Source organism: Poromitra crassiceps, assembly GCF_964638095.1.
Source record: "Poromitra crassiceps genome assembly, chromosome: 20".
NCBI lineage: Eukaryota > Metazoa > Chordata > Actinopteri > Beryciformes > Melamphaidae > Poromitra > Poromitra crassiceps.
In genome coordinates, this window is record NC_139637.1 from 1,285,659 (window position 1) to 1,308,021 (window position 22,363).

Below are 22,363 nucleotides of genomic sequence, written 5' to 3' on the forward strand. Positions count from 1 at the left end.
TGACCTGTAGTGCTGCTAATTATCCATCTAGATCATGTTGTGTTAGTTGCCTGAGTTTTGGAGATATCGGGTGTGGAGATTGATGCTTCTCTCAATACAATGGAACTGGATGGCACTCGGCTGGTCGTGCTCAAAGCGCCAAAAAATGCATTTGAAAAACTCAACAGCAATGTCTCTTTCCAGAAATCATGACCTGGTTACTCGAGATAATCCAGACTAGCTGCTAGCTTTTCCTACACTAAACTGCAGCTAGCAGTACGTAGAGCAGCAGCTAGCTAGAAGCTAGTGGGAGTAGTTTGGTCGAAAAAGAAAATAGTTCCTAGATTATCCTGGGGGGAGGGGGGGACTTGGGGGGGAATAGCGTGATCCTCCCACGCGCTACGTCCTGCCGGTGAAACTCTTCGCAGTCAGGTGAAAAGAAGCGGCTGGCGACCGGAGGCAGCATGTGATAGTCTATAACTCCCCAGATCGGCAGAGGGGGTGGAGCAACGAGAAAGAGAGAGTTCCCGTCCTGATTGGGCTCTTTCAGTAAACGGCTACAGATCAGATCCCTTCAGATCAGATCAGATCCAGACGGGTGGACCTGAGCTGATTGGCTAATCCGTGTCATTTCATAAAAAAACACAGCCAATTCTGCCTCATCCCTCCAAGTTTGTTTTCTCTTTCTTTTCAAAATCAAAGCAGTGCTATCTGAGATCTAAAGCAGTGGTTCTCTTTTTATTCATGCCAACTGACACAAATTAGACCACGGACCCCCATTTGATAAGGTTTTGTCGCAGGGTCCCCCATCTCATAAGATTTGAGCTTTTAGATGTATTACAGAAAGTGTATGAATCCCATTACCAAACTCGTCATACATTCTGTTGTTGTGTTGCTTATGGATGGAATTATAGTGAAAATAAATTAAGATTATTTCTGCTGGGAACACCCCAGAACCCCTTCAAGGACCTGGACCCTGGACTCCACTTTGAGAACCACTGACCACTAACCACAGCCTCATTCAGATTTGTGAAAAATCCAACTTGTTTACGGATGCCTCGTTCCGGCTTTCTCATTCACTTTCCCCACACAGATCGCTCCTAGCCGGTCGAGAGATTTGAACCAGCAACTGTTTCTCTGGCTGCCTCACACTTACCTCAACACAGCTCAGAGGAACAGTGAAAATGCTAAACTAGCATGGCCAGCCTCACAGAGTCATTCTGTCAGGAAAAATATATTTCAATGACTTATCCTACTGTAGAAATTAAGGTGAAGAGAATTTTGGGCATATACAAATCAAAAGAAAGAATTACAACTACATTATGTTCTTACTAGAGAAGTACACTCAGTAGAGTGCAGATCTGGACCTGTCATCATCAATGATGACATTGTCATCAATTATAAAAAGTACAAAAAAGGCACGCACATCCAGTGAGGGGTTAAAACCAGGTGCAGTACCGAAGTGCAAATAAGTAATAAAAATAGAGTCCGCACACTGGCAGCTGCTCCCAAATATTTATTTGACCACAAAAAAAGGTGACGTTTCGGGCAAAGCCCTTCCTCAGACATGAATGTAGTGTAGGGACACACCCCTTAAGTACCCTCGCAGGGGTCACCTGACACATCATGTGAACATAGAATTAAACATACAGTGCACTTGTTCACATAATCAAATGGCAACTGGCAATATCAAAACATAATTGTCTCAAAGGACAAGTAATAATGGAAGTTTTCAGAACAACTTGAATATCACATAAACTAGGGTCATCAGGTATACCATCATAATGAAATGTAATATTTAAGAAGAAAGTGTGATGTGAACTATTACAAGGTGGTCTCTACTACTTTGAAATTGTAGTAGTAGTAAAAAAGTATATGAAGATACCACAGCTGTGAAGAAAATGACACAGGACAGAGATACTAGACAGAGCAATATTCTTTACAATGTGGACATAATGAGATTAGCACACACAAAAGCACACCTACAAGCACACCTGCAAAAGGACTACAAATGACTACAAAAATGGCCGCAAGTCAAAATCTTCGTTCAGCCCTTTTGGGGCTCGAGTGTCCAGGGTGAAAATCCAAAAGGCCTCTCTTTTAAGTAGTAGAGAGTTGATGTCACCTCCATGTACAGGGGGTTTAACAAGTTCAATGCCAGAATATCTAAGAGAAGAAACATTGTGAGAAGCTTGTGTGAAGTGGACAGCCACTGGGCTTCTGATGTCATTGTTGCGGATGTTGGATCTGTGTTCTGAGATTCTGGTCTTAAGTGGTCTGTTGGTTTTGCCTATGTAGGCGAGGCCACATGGACATTTGAGCATATAGATGACATTATTGATGTTAAAGGGTTTTCCTGTACGTGGATGAGTAAAAGTGGTGGCTTTGTGTCATCAATTGTCATCAATTATGACATCACTGTTGACGTCATCGTCTTCAATGATGACATCATTAAAACATTCAAACGATGATAATGATTTCACTGATGATGTCACTCTTATGATGTCACTGTTGAGGGTTGATGCCACACTGATGATGTCACTCATTGTGTTAGACAGTGCTGATGTCATAATTGTTGATAATGTCATCATTGATTATTTCATTGATGATGTCACTCTTGACAAATGTCACTGTTATGATGCTGAAGATGCACCGTTGAAGGCGAATTATGACATTGTCATATTGATGATGTCATCATTGATGATTTAACTGATATCACTCTTATGTCACTGTTGAAGGTTTTAATGATGTCAATGGCATCATTCAAATCAAGCATTAAGGAAAGTTTAAGGTTTTTGTTGTGATCTCCTTGATTAATAACTCCTCAAACTTAAGTTTAGGTGGATTTAGCATGAATTAACGGGAGAATTATTGCAAATGTAAGGGTATTTTGATTACTGGTTGGTAGACAGGTTTTATACAGATCTGTCCTGGTTTCACTCAGACTGTCTGCTGTTGCTCTGGATGAGACTTCAGACTCTTCAGGACAAGACCAACCGAAGACCACAGCAGGTAGATTGTGCTCTCTTTACAGATCATGACCACAAATCATGTCAAATCAAACAACAGGGGGCGCATGACCAATAATCAGTACAGAGGCTAGAGAAAGAGTTGACATTGGCATCTTGTCACCACAGATGATACATGTTCCTTACCTAGCTGAGTCTTCTGCTAGGCAGGTTTCTACCTCAGATGTATATGTTCCTTACCTGTAGCTGTCTTCTGCCAGGCAGGTTTTTACCTCAGATGATAGATGTTCCTAGTTCCTTACCTGTAGCTGAGTATTCTGCCAGGCAGGTTTCTACCTCAGATGATACATGTTCCTTACCTATAGCTGAGTTGCCAGGCAGGTTTCTACCTCAGAGCCTAAGGAAAAGCAAAACTGAGAAAATGGATGTAGATTCCCCATATCGCTAATCACAACCAGAATGCATGAATGAGACTGACCTGACAATTAATTATTTCCCCCTGAAAATGAGAAATTTTGCATCCCGGGTACACACATTCACATTGGAGCAGTTGGGGTTGAATGCCTTGCTCAAGGGCACCTCGAGAGTAGTTGCTGAGCGGAGAGTGTTATTTCTGACTTCCCTCCCAGCTGCCTCAGACGTTCAAACTCACTAGAGTATTATGAGTATTACTATTCAGACAGTAATAAGCTCTTTTGAAAAGGACAACTTTGTAGAAGTGACAGGTGACCCTAAAACATTGGGAGAGCTATAGACCAGCAGTGACCACAAATTGACTACTATCAAACTCTGATAAAGTGATGTGGAAATGGCAATACAAATGGTCAGGAACGTTCATTTATGCACAAATTGGCTCCTCATAATTGATCGATAAGGCCTATTGTGAATTGGGTCGCAGTCGTTTTTTTAACACATTCACTGCCAACAACGTATGAACACGTTTTCAGAATCCAGCTGTTCCCTGCCAACAACGTGTTTACACGTTTTTGGCATCGATTTTTTTTTTTTGACGGTGGGTTGTGCATCTAACCCTTTTACATCTCTTATATAATTATTGGAGCCACCGAACGTTTACAACCCATTCCACCGACCCACTAAGTGGCAACAGTGCTCTCCTGGCTAGAGGAAGGAAAGCATTTTTTTAACTTGTCACGCCATTCTCAGCCCAGCCATTCTCATGAAAAATGGATGGGGGAAAACGCTTTTCGCGCTGATTGCTGGCGATGCGGGATTGCAAATTTACATAATAGATTCAGCCGATCTACTATGATCGGGTGATAGATTACAGGTGGAGGAACACACTTTGAAACACGCAGCATAAATATGACCAGAATCGCAAAAGCTTCTCTCAACCAAAACTCCAAACGAGCGAGTCCATCCCGACTTCCTCAAACAGCGGCCGTGCAGACATGCAGGCACAGGAGAGCAGCAAAGCACTGACTGGTGACAAGCTTGTCCGCCCACGGAGGGAGGAGTTGAAGCAACTCGAGAGGGAGGGAGAGAGAGAGAGAGAGAGAGAGAGAGAGAGAGAGAGAGGGAGGGAGAGCGAGAGGGAGGGAGAGAGAGAGAGAGAGCGAGAGGGGGAGGGAGAGAGAGAGAGAGAGAGCCAAAAATGAATGGTTAAAGTGACTGTTCCATCCAATTTCACAAAAAGCCGTTTATCTCTGAATATTCTTTCTGACGCTAAAACCATGCTGTATTCAACTGCTAATGCTTACATAACTACTAACTCTACAAACTAACTCTTTTAGACAGAGAAAGTACACATTCTATTAGTACTTTTGAGATATTGTATGTTCACAAACTCCAAGCTGAAACGAATCCTCGGCTCTTGTAAAATGAGCCATAATCCTCAAAAAACGGCTTGGCAGAAGCTACCTACAGCAAAAAAAAACGGCTGGCAGTCAATGTGTTAAAAGTGGGTCCCCAGAAAAAAAAGTTTGGTCAACACTGAGGCTAACCTTTCTGACATGAAAGACAAGTTCAGTTCAAGGGGGTATAAGGCAACTGAAATAAATACAGCTGTAAAAAGAATCAACGACAGACCCAGGGATGATCTCTTCCAGAGAAAAAAAAAGACCAAAAATCCCTCCATAAATGTTCTGAGCAGATTAAAGGGGTTATCAATAACCATTGGCATATACTGAAAACAGATACTAGTTTACAGAACATCTTTAAGGATCCCCCTTTGGTTGTTTTCAAACGAGGAGTTAATTTAAAGGTCCCATTCCGTGCAAAAGCTGTTTTTACTTGTAAATGCATATATACTGCTGTCAGCCCTCCCTGTAATGAGTGGTCACACGCTCAGAAGTGCCACAGTTGGATTTGTCCCTATCCAGCGTCCCCCTGCAGTCTCCTCCAAGCCACACCCCCAAACGCGTCGTTTGCGCAGAGAGGAATCTGGAGAGAATATCGACGTCACTAGCTTCCTCCTGCATACTGCGCGGGTCCCTCTCACACAAGCTACCTGCACCATTTAGTCTATAGCCACAAAATTAACACTTCTAGCTGGAGCGACGCCAACTGTAGATGCGCTCCATCAGGCGTTGGAAGGTGCCTGGTGCGTTGCAAAGTCCAAATGGCATTCTGTTGAATTCGAAGAGACCAAACGGGGTACAGAAAGCCGTCTTCTCTTTGTCTTTCTCTGCCATTGGGACTTGATTGTAACCGCTTGCCAAGTCGAGAGTCGAGAACCATCTAGCCCCTGTAAGGGCATCCAATGACTCCTCGATACGTGGCAGAGGGTAGGCGTCTTTTCTTGTCTTGGCGTTGAGTTGTCTGTAATCAACACACAGCCGTATATCCCCACACTTCTTCTGGACCACCACGATAGGGGAAGAGTAGGGGCTGCAGCTCACTCTCACGATGCCCCGCTGTTGCAGGTCTTGTATGTGGGCCTTGACCAGTGAGAACTGAGAGGGGGGGAGGCGGCAGTACCGCTGACGTACCGGGGCCTCGTCCATCACTGGAATATCATGGTGGATCAAGTTGGTACAACCCAACTCCCCGTCAACCAGGCTGAATGCGTCTCGATACTTAGTTAACAATGTCTTGGCTGCCTGTACATCATCAGGGGGCAGGTCAGGCCACTTCAGCTCATTCAGACCAGAGAGGGGGGGAGAGGGGGAGGGAGACGGGGAACGGGGCTGTGCTGACATGGACTGAATAAATACGACCTGTCTGTCCGAGTCCTCCAACTGCTCCTCCACGTGCACCGACTGGGAGGGGGAATGTAGATCGGCCAGATGTAGTGACCCCAGCACTGTTTTTGGTTTCAGCCACTGGTCTTCCTCTCCAACATTCACAATGGGGATGTTGACAGTCCCCCTGGAAACGGCGAGGAGGGCACTGGAAATCAGCAGGTTTACAGGGAGGTGACCTTTTCCATAGGGCAGGGGCTCCAGCATTACATTGTCCAGTGCCGGACCAGGGCCTTGGTTACAGGTGGCCTGGACAAACTTTAGGGAGCCTGCTGGTATGCGGAGTGCCGGACCTGGCAGGGCCACCGCTTCCCCCACACAGCCAGTCTGTAGGAGGCGTTCCAGTTGTTGGCACTCTGACAATGCACGCACCCATTCCTTCCCAGCTTGTTGGACTAGAGGAGAAGAAAAGAGGTTGTTACCATGTTCCCTGAATAATACAGAATAGCAACCACTGAGAATGTTAATTCCCAGCAGGCCAGGGACAGCAGTTTTTCGACACTTGGAAACTGGGTGAGGAGCGTCTTTTACCACCAGGATACCCATCTGTGGGAGGACCGTGCCCAGGACTTCAACATCCAACTCCACATATCCCAAATATGGGATCTCCAATCCATTGGCTGCTATTAAGTGAAGCCAGTTACAAGATTTCAGCTGTTCGTTAGTTTGGGGCTTAAGATGTTGTTCAAAGAAGGCCTGTGTTACGGTAGTTACCATTGACCCGGTATCAAACAAGGACGGCACCACCACCCCTTCTATGATGACCTTAACCACTGGGCAATGTCCAATTAGCCTGGATGCTAAACTTGCCTGTTTTGAACCCAAAAAACCCCCTCCTGATGCCGGGTTCCCAACAACAGAGGGCGCTAGTTTTCCTGCTGCTCAACAGCATTCACCCTTACCCCCACCCTTTGGCCCTGTCCCCTCGACTCCACCCCACCTAGGAGCCCACTAGTGTCAACCCGACAAAACCTTGCAATATGACCTGCTCTGTTGCACCGCATGCATATTGGTTTACCATCTGGCTGAAACTTGTATGGCTTCAGCCTATTGCCATTGTGGAAGTCCTGGGGATTTACGTAGTTAGGGACAGAGGAAGAGGGGCCTAGATGTTTAAGAATGGCGTCGAGTTGTACCTGCTGTTTACGTAAACACTCCTTCAATTCCCCCAACTCATCACTGGGCCTAACAGAAATGGCATTAGTATCAACCTCACCTTGACCAACTCCTGAGGCATAAGAGTCACAAGAATAGGCTCGTGCTCTGTGTGTACTAGTAGGGGGCCCTCGCTTTTCCCATTTGATGGAGCATTACGTACCTCAGTAAATGACTGGTTCGGGTGTTGCCGAACCAGGTGAGCCAATTCACGCTGTAATTTAGTATCACGTACATTTTCAATGAAAGTGTCACGAATGACCAATTCTGGATGTAAAACACCACGTGGATCTTTGCATTTAAGCAGCTCCATCAAATGTAACAAAGCATGAGAGAATTCATGTATGGACTCATTGTCCTGTTGTCTGCGTTGAAAGAACTGTCTCTGCAGCGTCACATATGTTTGATCACAACCAAAATTGTCAAACAATATAGTAAAAATTGAGTCAGGGTTGGCTCTATCTGCTGAAGATAGAAATTTAACTTCTCTTTTTGCTTCCCCATCTAAAAGATCACAGAGGAATGCTGCCTGTTCAGCTGGGGATGTTTGCCGTACAGACAATGACTTTCGCGCCTCCTCCACCCAATCCTCCACAGTCAAACCATCCTGAACCATGACTCCTGAAAAGCGTGGACATTTCCTCTCTCTTGGTGCATAAACATACACCCGCTCCGGTGCTGGATCATTGCTGACACCGTTAGCAGCTACATGGCTAGATGACCCAGAGGCCTCTACATTCACTGTGTCATTACCCCTGTCTTTGAGCCTATTATTTTCTGCCTGTAGCTGTTTAACAAGTTCAGTCAAAGCCCTGATTTGTTCATCAGATTCAGACATTTTACTAAGCTTTTTTTTTTTTCACAGCCAAAATGTCAATAACCTGGGTAGAGGTGAACCACACAAGAAATGTCCACAGTGTATGCACCCGGATGGTATTGCAGCTAAAGGGCGGTAGATGTCCTCTTGATCTCCTCCTGGACAACCACTGCTCTTTTCCTCCAACTCTAACCTGTTGCCCTACAATGTTAGTGCCTCAAATTAACAAAACACAAAAAGCCTCTGCGTCCGCTGCCGACAACGCCAAATGTGACCAGATGTATGCTAGTCGTACTTTTGGATGAATCAAAGTGACAACGCCACTCTCTTTAAGGGGAGAGACCCTGAACCAACTACACAATTACTCAGTTACTGTTGTGACCAAATGTCCCCACTCAGGTTGACAAGACAGACAGAGGCTTTTGTGCATACAATCATTTGACACTTTATTTAAATAGCAGCAGAAAGAGTCTACAGGTAACACTGTGTCTGTACCAACACGCTCATTGACCGGGGGGGGGGGGGGTAAGGCAATAGCAATCTACAAAATAATCACACAGCACACTGATAACATTGAACACTGTTAAAACACTGCACACTAATAAAGTTAAACACTCCGTTAAAACACTGCACACTAATAAAGTTGAACACTCTGTTAAAACACTGCACACTCAAAATGGGGAAGGGACAAGCACGGTCGTCAATGTGAAGGCACAAAATAAGTGAGGACTCGTTATAAACTGAACACAAGGGAGGCACTTGGGCTACTGAAATAAACTACATGGAGAAAAAGAACAGTGGCTGCCCTGCTGACCACGGTCCTGTGTGTCACCAGTTCAGCCTACAATACACAAAAGCACCAATTAGTCACTGAGCACCCATCCTCATTACATAGCACATACACCATACTGGCAAGCCCAACTCCCTACCTCCTAGGCCCGAGGCACCTGTGTACCGTAACCCAACAGGTAGGAGCGTGGGCTGACCAGGGTTTGGGTCTGGTCTGGCACTCTACAACACAACACAGACAATAATAGTTTAAACATCACAAAACGGTATTGGTTGCTATCCGACATAATGAGCAGGTTAATTCCTACCTCAGACTCTGCTAATGCACCTATGGCAGTGTGTGGTTTCTGGTTCCCACACAACTCCTGCTGCACAGCACCACCAGATTCTGGAATTGTAGCAACAGCAAGTACTCATAAAACTCATAAAACAAACAAATAAAGTGTAACCCAAAATGTCTAAACATTCTTTCTGTGACATACCCATAGGTGTAGTCCCGGCAGAACGCGTGGGAACGGCGTTCCCATACTTCTCCAAGGGGTGTTTTGTGTGTGTCAGTGTGTGTGTGTGCATGTCGAGCCAATAAAACGAGTGAAACTTGACAACGTTGTCATTCGTCCTATATTTAAGGTGGGCTGAATTATTCACACAGCATCAACTCGCGGCTTGAAGAAAGAAGGAAACATTCCACCTTAACTATATTTAAGGTGGGCTGAATGATTCACACAGCATCAACTCGTGGCTTGAAGGAAAAGGAAACATTCCACAGCGCGGGGGAAACCTCAGTTTAATAAAAGCTATACTGAAACATACTGGCTTTTTCAGCATCAAAATATATTTTTTTCCACCAGTACCTCACTATAACAAGTAAAGATGAAAAAGGCAGCCAAACATCCTTTCATTTTTCGGACCAGCTGCTAAAAAGGTACGTTTACAAGCATGAAGAAACAATGTTAAAAGCGTGTTTCTTTTCAACGCGGTTGAATCAAAAGTTAGCGTTAATCACCCCATTGCAATTTGCATCGCCAGATGCCAGTTGTGCAACTTGTGTGATCGCTGGTTGAGAGATTGTTTAGCTGTTTGTGTTGATAACTGACTCTGCTCTGCTGTGCCCATATACGTATTGTAGCATTGTCAGGAACCAGTCTGTGAGTCAGGATCTAGTTACCGCACTTTATTGGGTATCACAGGTCCGAGGGCTACTGTCAGCCGTAGCCCACGCCAAAACAAACCCCACAACACACACCAAACCCGCTAGGTCCCTCCTAGCTCTCAGCTCTCCCCAAACACAGCCGTGTCTCTCTCAGGCTCACGCTCCAACTCCCCCGAGCTGTTCCCCTCTTGCCCACAGCTCCCCTCCCGCCAGCCAATCACAGGTGAACCCCCCTCTCACCCCACCCACTGGCTATATGTCGCCTTCACAGACCCCCGTAAATCCCCACAGACATGTCAGATCCCACAGTTAACCCCCATGCACAGAACAGTATAACACACGTACAGTAGCACACAAACCCAACCCGCTACAGTATTTTAGTTTCAGAGCTGCAAATGTCACGGGCTTCTGCAGTGTTTATAGAGGACACAAGTTAGTCGTGTGTCAGTGACAGTGGTTTGCAGCACTTGAGGAATCCGTGAGTTTGCTCGTTTAATTCGTTGATATAAGCGATTGCCCGCCCCGAACGATTAATTAATGAATAGGCTGCGTGAACGTTAGCGTGTGTGCGTGCGCGGGGCAGGGGGGGGGGGGGGGGGGTGCTTTGTTGGGACCTGTGCGTGTGCAGGTGTTCCCCATATAGGTGCGTTCCCCCACTTCTCTAGATAGCACTACACCTCTGGACATACCTCTGTAGTTAGTTGCACACCCAGCGCTGCGCTGACCACCCGGAAACAAGGACACGACGGACGAGAACAAACGCGACTTGTCTTTGATCTCACGGGATCTGCTCCTTCCCATATATAGGCTGCTTTCGCCTGCTCTGGGCTCCCAGGTCCTAGCGTCCCACCCCTCACATGTAGGTGATCCAGCAACTGCAGAGGTGCATTCGGTAAGTCTAGGCATTTTGAGATGTCCTCTTTAGCGTAGTACCGTTAAGTTAACGATAACTCGCAACCTAGCGTGCTGGTCCACAGACGCTAATCTGATTGGCCGCTGGGAGCCTGGGGTGGGCTCTCCCTCAGCGGCCAATGGGAACTGTTAGTTCTGAATATATTATAGAAACAGGCCATTCTTGGGAAGCGACCAGATGAGGAAGTGAGAACTCCGTCACAACAAACGGGGTTGCAATATTTTCGACAGATTAATCCAGAATCATGTTTTATGGACCAGAGACACACGTTTTTAAGAGGTTACAGCTGCACGAATTGGGACCTTTAAGAGATCGTTTAGTCAACTCCGATTTAGCCCCCATTTCTGTTGTGCCTTCTCAAACAGTGTTGGCACTAGGGCTGTGCCGATTCACTTATCTCCCGATTCGGTACTATCATGATACTTGGGTGCCGATTCGATATATATTGTGATTCTTAAGTATTGCGATTCTATGATTATTGCGATTCGATATTACGATTTATTGCGATTTTTGTTTATTTTTTCAGTTTGTTTGCTTTTTTACACTAGATTAGGACATGGGAAAATTGAATCATACACTTCTAGAGATTATATTATATCATGAGTAGGGCTGGGCGATATAGTTAAAAAGTATATTGATATAACATCTTTCATATCAGTCTATATCGATAATTATTGATAGTTTTATTAATTTATTAATAAAAAAACGAGAAGAAAAAGGTTGCATTTAGCCACTTTATTTTGGCACACAGGTAGGTCTAATTTGTCACACACACACACATACATGCTCTGAGTGCAACTGCAAGCATTATTTACAGACATGGTAACGTTTTATTTTGATGACAGCCTAGCGTTGCCAGCCTTCTAAAAAAGCGTTTGGAGGGCGACCGCGCTGGGGACCGCGCGCCGTTAGTTGGGCGGGAAATAGCCTTGCCTCGCTGTAAATGCGGTAGATTTCTCCATATCAGTTGTATCATCAAGACTCCGCCCAAGCAGAATACATAAAGTCATAAGCTGTGTGCTCAATAGATGACACAATGAGTTATTCCTGTGCCAAAGTACAAGTAAAACCTTTCCAACACTTTGTCTCTGCTCACAGAAGGGAATTGAGCTGCGGGGCACCCGCAGCTCAATTCACTGCAAAGTAACGTTGCAGACGTCCGTATTTGTGAAATTGGTGTCTTAACATTAACGTTAATTTCCCGGGCGCTTATTAATAGAACACATGTTAACACGTTACGTTAACACGAATTGAAACTCGCCCACATCGAATTCTTTAACGGCGGGTGAGATCAAACGAGTGGCGTCAGCGGAGGACTAAAATGCGAGACTCGATCATTAGCCAGGAATGGGTCTCGCGCTACTTTTGCATGCTAAAATAAAGCTGATAATGTACAATTTGATTCAAGGGGGGAAAAACCCTTTCAGAGTACAACACAAACTGTCTATTTTGCTGCAACTCAACAGTGCTGCATCCAGGAAATGTCGGGACTCTCGGCTCTGGATCAAGGGATATGATTAGTTGTGTGTGAGTGGGGGCGGGTGCACTCGGAGTTTGTCTGTTAAATGATTGGCTGTTTCCGTGTCACTTGCACTAACAAGGTACATGATTGGCTGTATGAGCCACGGAGCAGAGGGAAGCGCTCTACTGTGCTGGATGAAAGTGGTAACATTTCATACATAAACAGAAAAAATGCGATTATCGATTCTGGAATAAAAGATCGATTAAAAAAATCGTGACATTAAAAATCGCGATACTTATGTGAATCGATTTTTCCCCCCACCCCTAGTTGGCACCCATTGCAGATGGTAACCGCCGCTGTGGGGCCTGTGCCCAGTGTAACTTCACCCACCGATGTAGCACTTTTCACCACCCCCACACCGGTAAGCCCATCCCCATTAAAGGGGTTATCACCTGCCACACCAAATCAGTTATTTACCTCATCATGTTCCCCTGTGGGAAGTAGCGCAGGTGCACCAAAACCTCAATCAGGGTCTCCTGCTTCTGGTTCATTTAGGTGTTCCGGTCCTGGGGCCCTGGTTGGTGGGTTGGTTGCACCTCTGTTTTTCCTGCCTTTGGATGCAGGGTGGCGGCTGTGAAAATGGTCCATTGTAACACCATCTTCTTTGTGAATTCTCACTCTGGATGGTTTTTTACCATTCATTGTTTGTTTGGCTGTAAAGGTTCTGTTTTGTACCTTTTGTCATTGAAAAATTGTGCTCTTCACATTTAGATCACTTGTAAGTTCTCATTCACCTGCAGTAATGATCTTCCATTCTAATTGATTGGCTGCAGCTGTGTTCTAGGTGTGTCTCTGCTACAAGACTGTGCTCTTCACTTTGTTTGTACATGACTTGACAAAGGCCACCAGGCCGAAAGGTTGTCTATTTATTAAACTCATTGCATCGGAGCCAGAGTGTGTGGTTTCTATTTTTCCTATGGATTCTTGTCCGTCACCAGCACCTCACTGAGATTTCACGGTGAGCATTCTCTCAATTTTTGACATCACTGAGGCTATCCCATTGTTGCAGATACATGCAAGGCCCATGACTCTCCTAAAAACAGGTAAGTGACAACCAATGTTACAAGATTCCAGGTAGAAACCCCCACACATAACTCACTTAACATAACCTCCCCCATACTTGGCCTGAATAATCTCACTGATGATGTCAGCCTATAAATACAGGTGCTAGGGTGCCTCCTCCTTTGACCCTGGACCACATGTAGGGCTTTCACACCGGCAAGGCTCCGTGAGGGTTCCGGTTCCCGAACCCAAATTTGAACCGGCCGGCGCGTTCAGACTGAAAAAATAATTGGTTCGGAACCTGAAAAGTTGGTTCTCAGCGGAACCAAAAAATAGTTGTTTTTTCCTTGGGAACCGTGACATCATCAGTGGGCGTGTCTCATTCTAGGTTGTGAAAACGAGCAGGAAGGAGAAGAAGGCAGTGACAACATGGAGAAAAATAATTTGCAGTGGTCTGCTGAGGAAACCAAATGTTTAGTGGTGATTTGGGAATCTATCGAATTTCAAGAAAAGCTAGAAAGCAGTACAAGAAAGAGCAAGTTGTATGCCGAACTTGCGAAAGAGATGGCCAAGGCATGGGTTCACTCGAACGCCAGACCAAATAATTAATAAACTTAAAAAACTGAAGAAGGACTACCAAATAATGTCCTCCCACTTTGGTTCCACTTAAACTGGTGTGAACGCGGGCTGGTTCGCCAGAAAGCACCAATGTTCTGAGACTCCAGAATGGAACCAGAGCCAGAACCAGAACAGTGTCTGTCTGAAAGTGGAATGGTGAGTTTGGTCAGTAACAAAGAAGGAAATGCTTAATGTAATGCAGAACTGAACCAATAAGCCACGATTAAACTTAATACTCATGTCAGTGTTTTACTTAACTAGTTTGTGGCCTCAGTAAACACTTGGCTAATGAGTTTATGACCTCAGTAAACACTTGGCTAATGAGTTTATGACCTCAGTAACCACTTCGCTAATGAGTTTATGACCTCAGTAAACACTTGGCTAATGAGTTTATGACCTCAGTAACCACTTTGCTAATGAGTTTATGACCTCAGTAAACACTTTGCTAATGAGTTTATGACCTCAGTAAACACTTGGCTAATGAGTTGATGACCTCAGTAAACACTTTGCTAATGAGTTTATGACCTCAGTAAACACTTTGCTTATGAGTTTATGACCTCAATAAACACTTTACTAATGCGTTTATGACCTCAGTAAACACTTGGCTAATGAGTTTATGACCTCAATAAACACTTTGCTAATGAGTTTATGACCTCAGTAAACACTTGGCTAATGAGTTTATGACCTCAGTAACCACTTTGCTAATGAGTTTATAACCTCAGTAAACACTTGGCTAATGAGTTTATGACCTCAATAAACACTTTGCTAATGAGTTTATGACCTCAGTAAACACTTGGCTAATGAGTTTATGACCTCAGTAACCACTTTGCTAATGAGTTTATGACCTCAGTAAACACTTTGCTAATGAGTTTATGACCTCAATAAACACTTTGCTAATGGGTTTATGACCTCAGTAAATACTTGGCTAATGAGTTTATGACCAGACACAGTTCATTTGCAAAGTCTGCATTTTCAGTGAGAGCTTCAAAAACTGGGAATAGCCTCCCTATAGCCATTATAAATTCTACTAATTACCATACTTTTCAAATTAAATTGAAATATTACTTAAAATCTAAACAAACCACAAATAATGTCTCGAGGTGGACTTAAACATAGGGCACATACAAATGGATCATCTGTCCAGGAGTTGTGGTGGTTGTATGTTAATAATGCAATGTGATTTCACCAGTTGTACTTGTATATTGTTTGTATGACTTGTGATATTTTGTGTTTTGTATGAATTATTTTTAATGTATCTTTTAATTGTCTCCTGCTCAAGGACTACAGGGGCAAAATAGCTCTTAAGCTAACCCTGCACAATGTGCACTGTCCCTGATTATAAATAAATAAAGATGGAGAGATTCAACAGAAATGTCTAGTGAAGAGCAAATATGCTAGTATACAGCATATTGTTGCGCATGGATTTATTCATATCAAGGTGTTGTTGCAACATTTCTGACTATATTCTAAACAGTAGGCCTATTGTCTCGGGGAAAACATATTTACAGACTATTTTAATCTACCAAAATTAATTGATATTTTGGTTGGCATGAAAATGCATGAAAGTTCAACACATTGGGCCCTATCGTCGCAAAAGCGGGAATTTTGCATTTGAGCTGGTTTTGCACTCATTTAACGCATTTGTATTCTCCCTGCCACGCTATTATTACCTCTACGCCCGTTATAATTATACTGGGCATGAATGGGGTAGGCATGCCCCATGCATGCCAAACCAGGCGTGTCCCCGCAAAATGCTTGCTTTCTGAATGCGCAAATTCTTTGGGTTGAGAGCACCTAATAGCAGCTCTTAGCACAAAAATACCCCACTGTGCTTGGTGCACCAGTATTCTCCGCGCTGCAGTGCAGGGCAATTCCTTTTGGATATGTCATTACGCACGGAGGTGCCAAATGCCAGGACATCAAATTCTGCTGCTAAAATTGGGTAACAGCAGATATTTCAGTGGGGCAATCAACTATAATTCACTGATAAACTTTTATCACATCGCAAAGAGGGGTTAATGGGAAATGAATTGAGAAAACTTGTAGCCTACTTGCAATATTCACCTTCACCTATTCCATAACCCGGAGGGTTGTTGGGGCAGCACAGACGATCTGTCGACAAGCTCTCTCCATTTCTCTCTGTCCTCGGCTGCTCTCACTGTTTCACCGAGTTTTAATTGAGTCCACTCTCGGATGTTATCCTCCCATCTTTTCTTTTGTCTCCTCCGTTTCCTGCCTCCTTGTACAGTGCCTTGCAGGATGGTCTTTGCAAGGCCGGAATTGCATCAAATCACATTTTAACAGGTATATGATGTGATGGTGTTATTGTGAGATAGGCCTATCCAAATTACGCATGGGGAGAATTACAGCATATTGCATGGCTCGTGCTACTATGAATCACCTCATTCAATGGAAAGGAATTGCTTAAAAATGTCCCCATTCTCTGGGGTGGAGTTGTACAATCTCCACAACCCAGTTTCTCTGGGGTTGTAAAGATTACTTGCAAAACCCCCTTTAATGGATAAACCTGGGGTCTCCGAGGCCTGGGTGGGCCCCAGGACCCTGTGGAGGTCCTGGGGTCGCTTCGGGGGGTCTGCGTGCCGAAGGGATGGTTGTCTCCGGAGACCCCTCCAAGCCTCTCCCATGCCCCATGCCTAATCCTAATCCTAACCCAGACCCTACCTCTCCCACCCCCCCTGCCTAAACCTAACCTCTCCCGCCCCCCATGCCTAACCCTAACCTCTCCCACCCCCAACCCTAACCTCTCCCACTCCCCACCCCTAACCCTAAACTCTCCCACCCCCCATGCCTAAACCTAACCTCTCCCACCCCCCATGCCTAAACCTAACTCTCCCACCCCTAACCCTAAACCTAACCTCTCCCACCCTGGGCATGCTCAGAAAATGGTCTATGGAGCTATCATGAGCAAGTCAAATATTGAGAATTTCAAGAAGGTGCTTGCCGGTGTCTCATGGAGTGACTTATATATAGAGTAATGCTGACTTTGCATATCAGCATTTTATGAAAATTATTAACTCCTCGTTTAATGAATGTTTGCCTCCTTGCAAGTCTACTAAAACACACAGTCGGGAGCTAAACAAGCCTTGGTTTACACCTGACTTGTAGAAACTGTTGAGCAAAATAAATAAATCGTATAAAAAATATATTTCACTTCCACCATCCTCACATGAAAACTATAAATCTTATCGTACAAATTATAATCACTCCATTAGATCGGCCAAAAAGAAATATTTCAGCGAGGAATTTATTAGGTGCTCAAATGACAGTAGAACAACCTGGAAAGTAATAAATCAGTTATTGCAGAGAAAAAAGCCTCGTCAGAGCTACCCCCAGTCTTTCTAGAAGGCAAAACCTCCTTTAAAGTTACATTTCCAATAGAAGTCAGTTTGTTTATGTAAATGGATGCTTTTCGGATAAAGCTAAACTGCTCTGTGGGGTGCCTCAAGGATCAATCTTGGGGCCTTTGCTTTTTCTTATTTATATTAATGATATGTTTAATGCCTCAAATGTACTTTCTCCAATAATGTTTGCTGATGATACAACTCTCCTTCTCTCCCATTCAAATTTCCGTTCGTTGATCAAAGAAGCAAATGATGGCTTAACCGCATATGCCTCATGGTTCAATCTTAATAAATTATCATTGAATATCAAAAAATCAAATTTTATAATTTTCAGTGGGAAAAAAAATACTCTGAAGATTTATCAAAAATTTCAATTAATTCTATAGAAATGCCGAATACATCATCCACACGATTCCTTGGAGTGTATATCGACGAAAATTTTAATTGGAGAGAACAAATCGACTGGGTCTATAAGAAAATTAATAAATCTCTTGGCATAATAAGGAGAATTAGCCACATTGTTACCACTAGCTGTCTTCTCACCCTTTACTACAGCCTAATTTACCCCTATCATTCTTACTGTAATCTAGTATGGGCAAGCACTTTCCAAACTAATCTGCACAAAATATTTCTTCTTATCTATAATATAAAACTTTTCAAATATGTCTTTTTATATATAAAATCCATTCTAGTGAAGGAAATATTCCTGTACAATTCAAGACCTACTTTATAAAAAATTCCTTGTCTCACGCATACTCTACTCGCCACATTTCGCATCTTCATCTTCCCAAATTTCTTACATCCAGAGGTCAATTTTCTATCAAATATAGAGGTGTGCAACTATGGAATAATTTCATCCATCTGTCAAATATGTCTTCTCTAAAAAATTACAAAAAAAGTTTGAAGGAACATTTGATAATTACATTGTAAACTCCTGTATTATAATGTATCTTGTGTTTGGTGTTTGGTATTTTAACCTGTACTCTCTCTCTCTCTCCCCCGCACACACACACACACACACACACACACACACACACACACACACACACACACACACACACACACACACACACACACACACACACACTTACATCATTCACATCCTACCTATACTTCCTTGACTACTATGTAATGTATATTTTTGTTTATTTAGGTGGAGGTTCCCTATAAGCACCCTGGGCTTTTTTTTTACCTCTCCCTGCACAGTATCCTTTCTATTGTACAGCTGTCATTGATGTGTATATTTTAATGTCTTGTTTTTACTGTGCGAATAAATAAACTAAACTAAACTAAACTAACCCCCCATGCCTAAACCTAACCTCTCCCACCCCTAACCCTAACCTCTCCCATCCCCCATTCCTAAACCTAAGGACACAGGGGTCCAAGCACACCCTCCCCATGCCTGTAGAGGTGGGCAGGGTGGTCGAGAGAAGAGCCAATGGAGAATCCTATCCATTAACTCATTGAGTGCCAGCCACTTTTGGAGAACGGACGCTCCCAGTGCCAGAGTTTCAGAGCGTTTTCAGTGATTTCTCGAGGCCCACAGAATATTGTGTGATATTACTATGTAAACACCGAACACGCACAAAGAACGACGAGACTCTATTGTATCAGCAGCAAAAAAAAGTTTATTGATATCATTTTCCGTTCTTTAGTTATCAGCCGGAGAAGATAGGTCAAAAACAGCAAAAACAGGCATTTCCATCTAGAAGCTGAGATATTGAGCCTTTTGTGAAATGAAGCATTTCAAGCAAATCACTGACTCTGAAACTAATATTTTCTGACCTGAAACATCTGAACAGTAATTTCCTTCAATATAACAGCACCCCCACCCCCCTCTACTCCAAACTCCTCCTCCGTGGGTGTGTCTCTGGTGGCTTTGCTCGCTCTGCTGCTTGTCAGGCGAGTCTCTGCTGCTTGCGGATCCACGTTCGGATGGCCGCCGCTCGTCGGGGGAGTCTGGATCGGGCTCGCCTCGCTCGTTTCTGGGGTTTCGGTTGTGAGCTGGGATGAAGCTGCGTCCGATTCTGGGCTTTCTGGGCTTTCTGCTGCGCGCGTTTCAAAGTGTGCTGCACCCAGAGTCTATTTTCGGAGCCCCCCACCGTTGTGCACCGGCTCCCAGCACGACAGCGAAAAGCATGAGAATGGTTTCATCACGGCTTTTTCTGCTGTTTTTACTCAACTTTCTCTAATCTGGAGAGCACTGTCGCCACCTAATGGGTCGGTAAAATAGGTTATACACATTCAACATGCCCCAAAATTTTACAGGAGATGGATCTGGCTTTGATCCACGTCCCACCGTCAAAAAACGCAATTGACGAACATACTCGTCCTTGGCACTCTACGTTACTAAATGAAATGACGAACATACTCGTCCTTGGCACTCAATGAGTTAAATGAGGTTTTGCAAGTAATCTGTACAACCCCTGAATCCTATCCATTAACACATTGAGTGCCAGCCGTTTTTTCAATCCTGTAGGTAAGTTGTGCCAGGGGTGTTTTTGACGATTCTGGCTCATTTTACAACAGCCGAGGATTCTTTTCTGTTAAGACTTCGTGAACACCAATCATCTAAAAAGAACTAATAGAATGTGTGCTTTCTCTGTCTAAAAGAGTTAGTTTGTAGAGTTAGTAGTTATGTAGATATTAGCCGTTGAATACAGCATGGTTTTGGCCTCTGAGAAGGAAAGCTGAGAAAAATGCAGTTTTGTGAAATTCAATCAAACAGGCAGAACAGTCACTTTTCACCATTTATTTTTGGCATCAGTGAGACATCAGACATCTGAACAATAGTTGTTTTCAATAATGGAGGAATAATACAAATAATAAAATAAATAAATGTCAAAATAAATACAAAACAAGAGCAGACTCAGCTTTTTTTTTTTTTTATATAGTTTTTTTTTTTTATAGTTTTTTTCGGTTAGTGATCAAACCGGTTTGGGCTCGTACACCGAATCCAGAACTGCTCCAAAATGTAATGGGTACTTCCTTGGCCCATGTTACACCCATCCACAAAGTTACATGAAAATCGGCAGATACTTTTTTATGTATTCCTGCTAGCTAGCAAACAATCAAACAAAGAGCAAAAACAATCCCTGGCAGGTTTTTTTTTTTTACGACCCATGCCTACTCAGCGCCAGCGCCGCTGAGGAAGGTTCTTGTCTGAGTGGTACTCCTCATAGCAGCTACCCCTGTGTAATGAGACCCCACATTTGACACACATGTAGCGTGTCTCTTTTCTAAGCTTTTTCTTTGCACACATGCTACACCTCCTCGTTGGGCCATCTTTTTTGGGTGTGGCTGGTATGAGGACCATTACATGGCCCGCTAGCTTGACCTCCAGCCTGCATTGAGGGTCCAGGTATGGTCGCCGGGGCATGGTTGCAGGTTGGTCACTGCCCCCCGCCCCCACCTCCTCCCCGCCACCCCCCACCTCCTCCCCGCCAGCCCCCACCTCCTCCCCGCCACCCCCCACCACAGGTCTGGTCCATACACCGATAACACTCAGGATGAAATCCAGCAATGTTTCACACTTTCTCTGGCGTTTAGCTGGGTGTTTAGCTTTGTACAGAACAAAGGCGTTATAAAAAGAGATCTGAAACATGTACATGACAAATTTGAAGGGCCACCTGGATGTCTTCCTGGCAAACGGATAGTATGCAATGTTCTGATCCAATCTGTCGACCCCATTCATGTACTTGTTGTAGTCTGCCACACACTTGGGTTTTGTGTGTGCGACCCTCTCTGTGCTGCCTTTCTGCCTGACCTGCACCGTCTCCATCGTGTCGTCGTGCAGCGTGGAGACCATTTTCACGATTCTTTTATCTCGCCAGGCGAGAACCATGGTGCCACCGTTGTGGCGCATGACCGTTTCCCCCAGCTTCACGGTGTGGTTGGTGACCATGGTAGCAGGTGGCTCACCCCTGTTCTTCCTCAGAGTGCCACAGACATGTGTCTGACACTCCAGCAGCTGTGCACACATTCCAACAGAGTTGTAGTAATTGTCCATGTACAAATGGTACCCCTGCCCTGCCAAGTCCCCGAGGAGGAACTCCACCGTCTCGCCTAGGGTGGACCGCTCACCACAGTACGGCTTCATGTTGTAGCAGTAACCTGTCTGGGAGTCACAGAGGATGTAGGACTTTATCCCATACTTTATGGGTTTCTGTGGGTTGTAGACTTTGAAGGCCAACCGCCCACGCCACAGGAGCATCCCCTCATCAATACTAATGTTTTGACTCGGTGTGAACATGTCTCTGAACTTTTCTAACAGGTCGTTCAGAACTGGCCGGACCTTGAACAACTTGTCTGCACCATCAACATCAAAATTGTTACTGAAATGGAGGAATCTTGTTAGCAGTTGAAAGCGGTTGCGAGACATGGTTTTGTTGAAGTGGGGGGTAGCAGTCAGTTCATTTGTGGTCCAGTACATGGCCAGTTTAGGCTTCTGGACGATCCCAGTGAGGAAGTATAGTCCCAAGAAGCTCTTGAGTTCTGCCACTGTAGTGTCCTTCCACCTCCCAAGCCTTGAATGTGGCAGAGCCTCACTGACCTGACTGATGCACTGGTGTGCATACAAGTTAGTTTGGACTACAATAGCCTGGAGCAGCTCATCGTCCAGGAAGAGCTGATAGAAGTCAACTGGTTCAGCAGCACCACCACTATGAGGACCCGGTTCTGCTCTGAAGGGGATGTGGGTTGGCTCCCAGTCAACATCACTCCAGCCTGACCTGCAGGCCGTTTCCCACTGCCAGCTCCACTGCCACAATCTGCAAATTATAGAAATACATAATTACCATAAAATAGTGTTTTTTATATGTGTGGTACTGAATGCTGGCTGGAACCTGTGATGTGAAAATAAACCTGATTCTGAAGTGTGCTCTT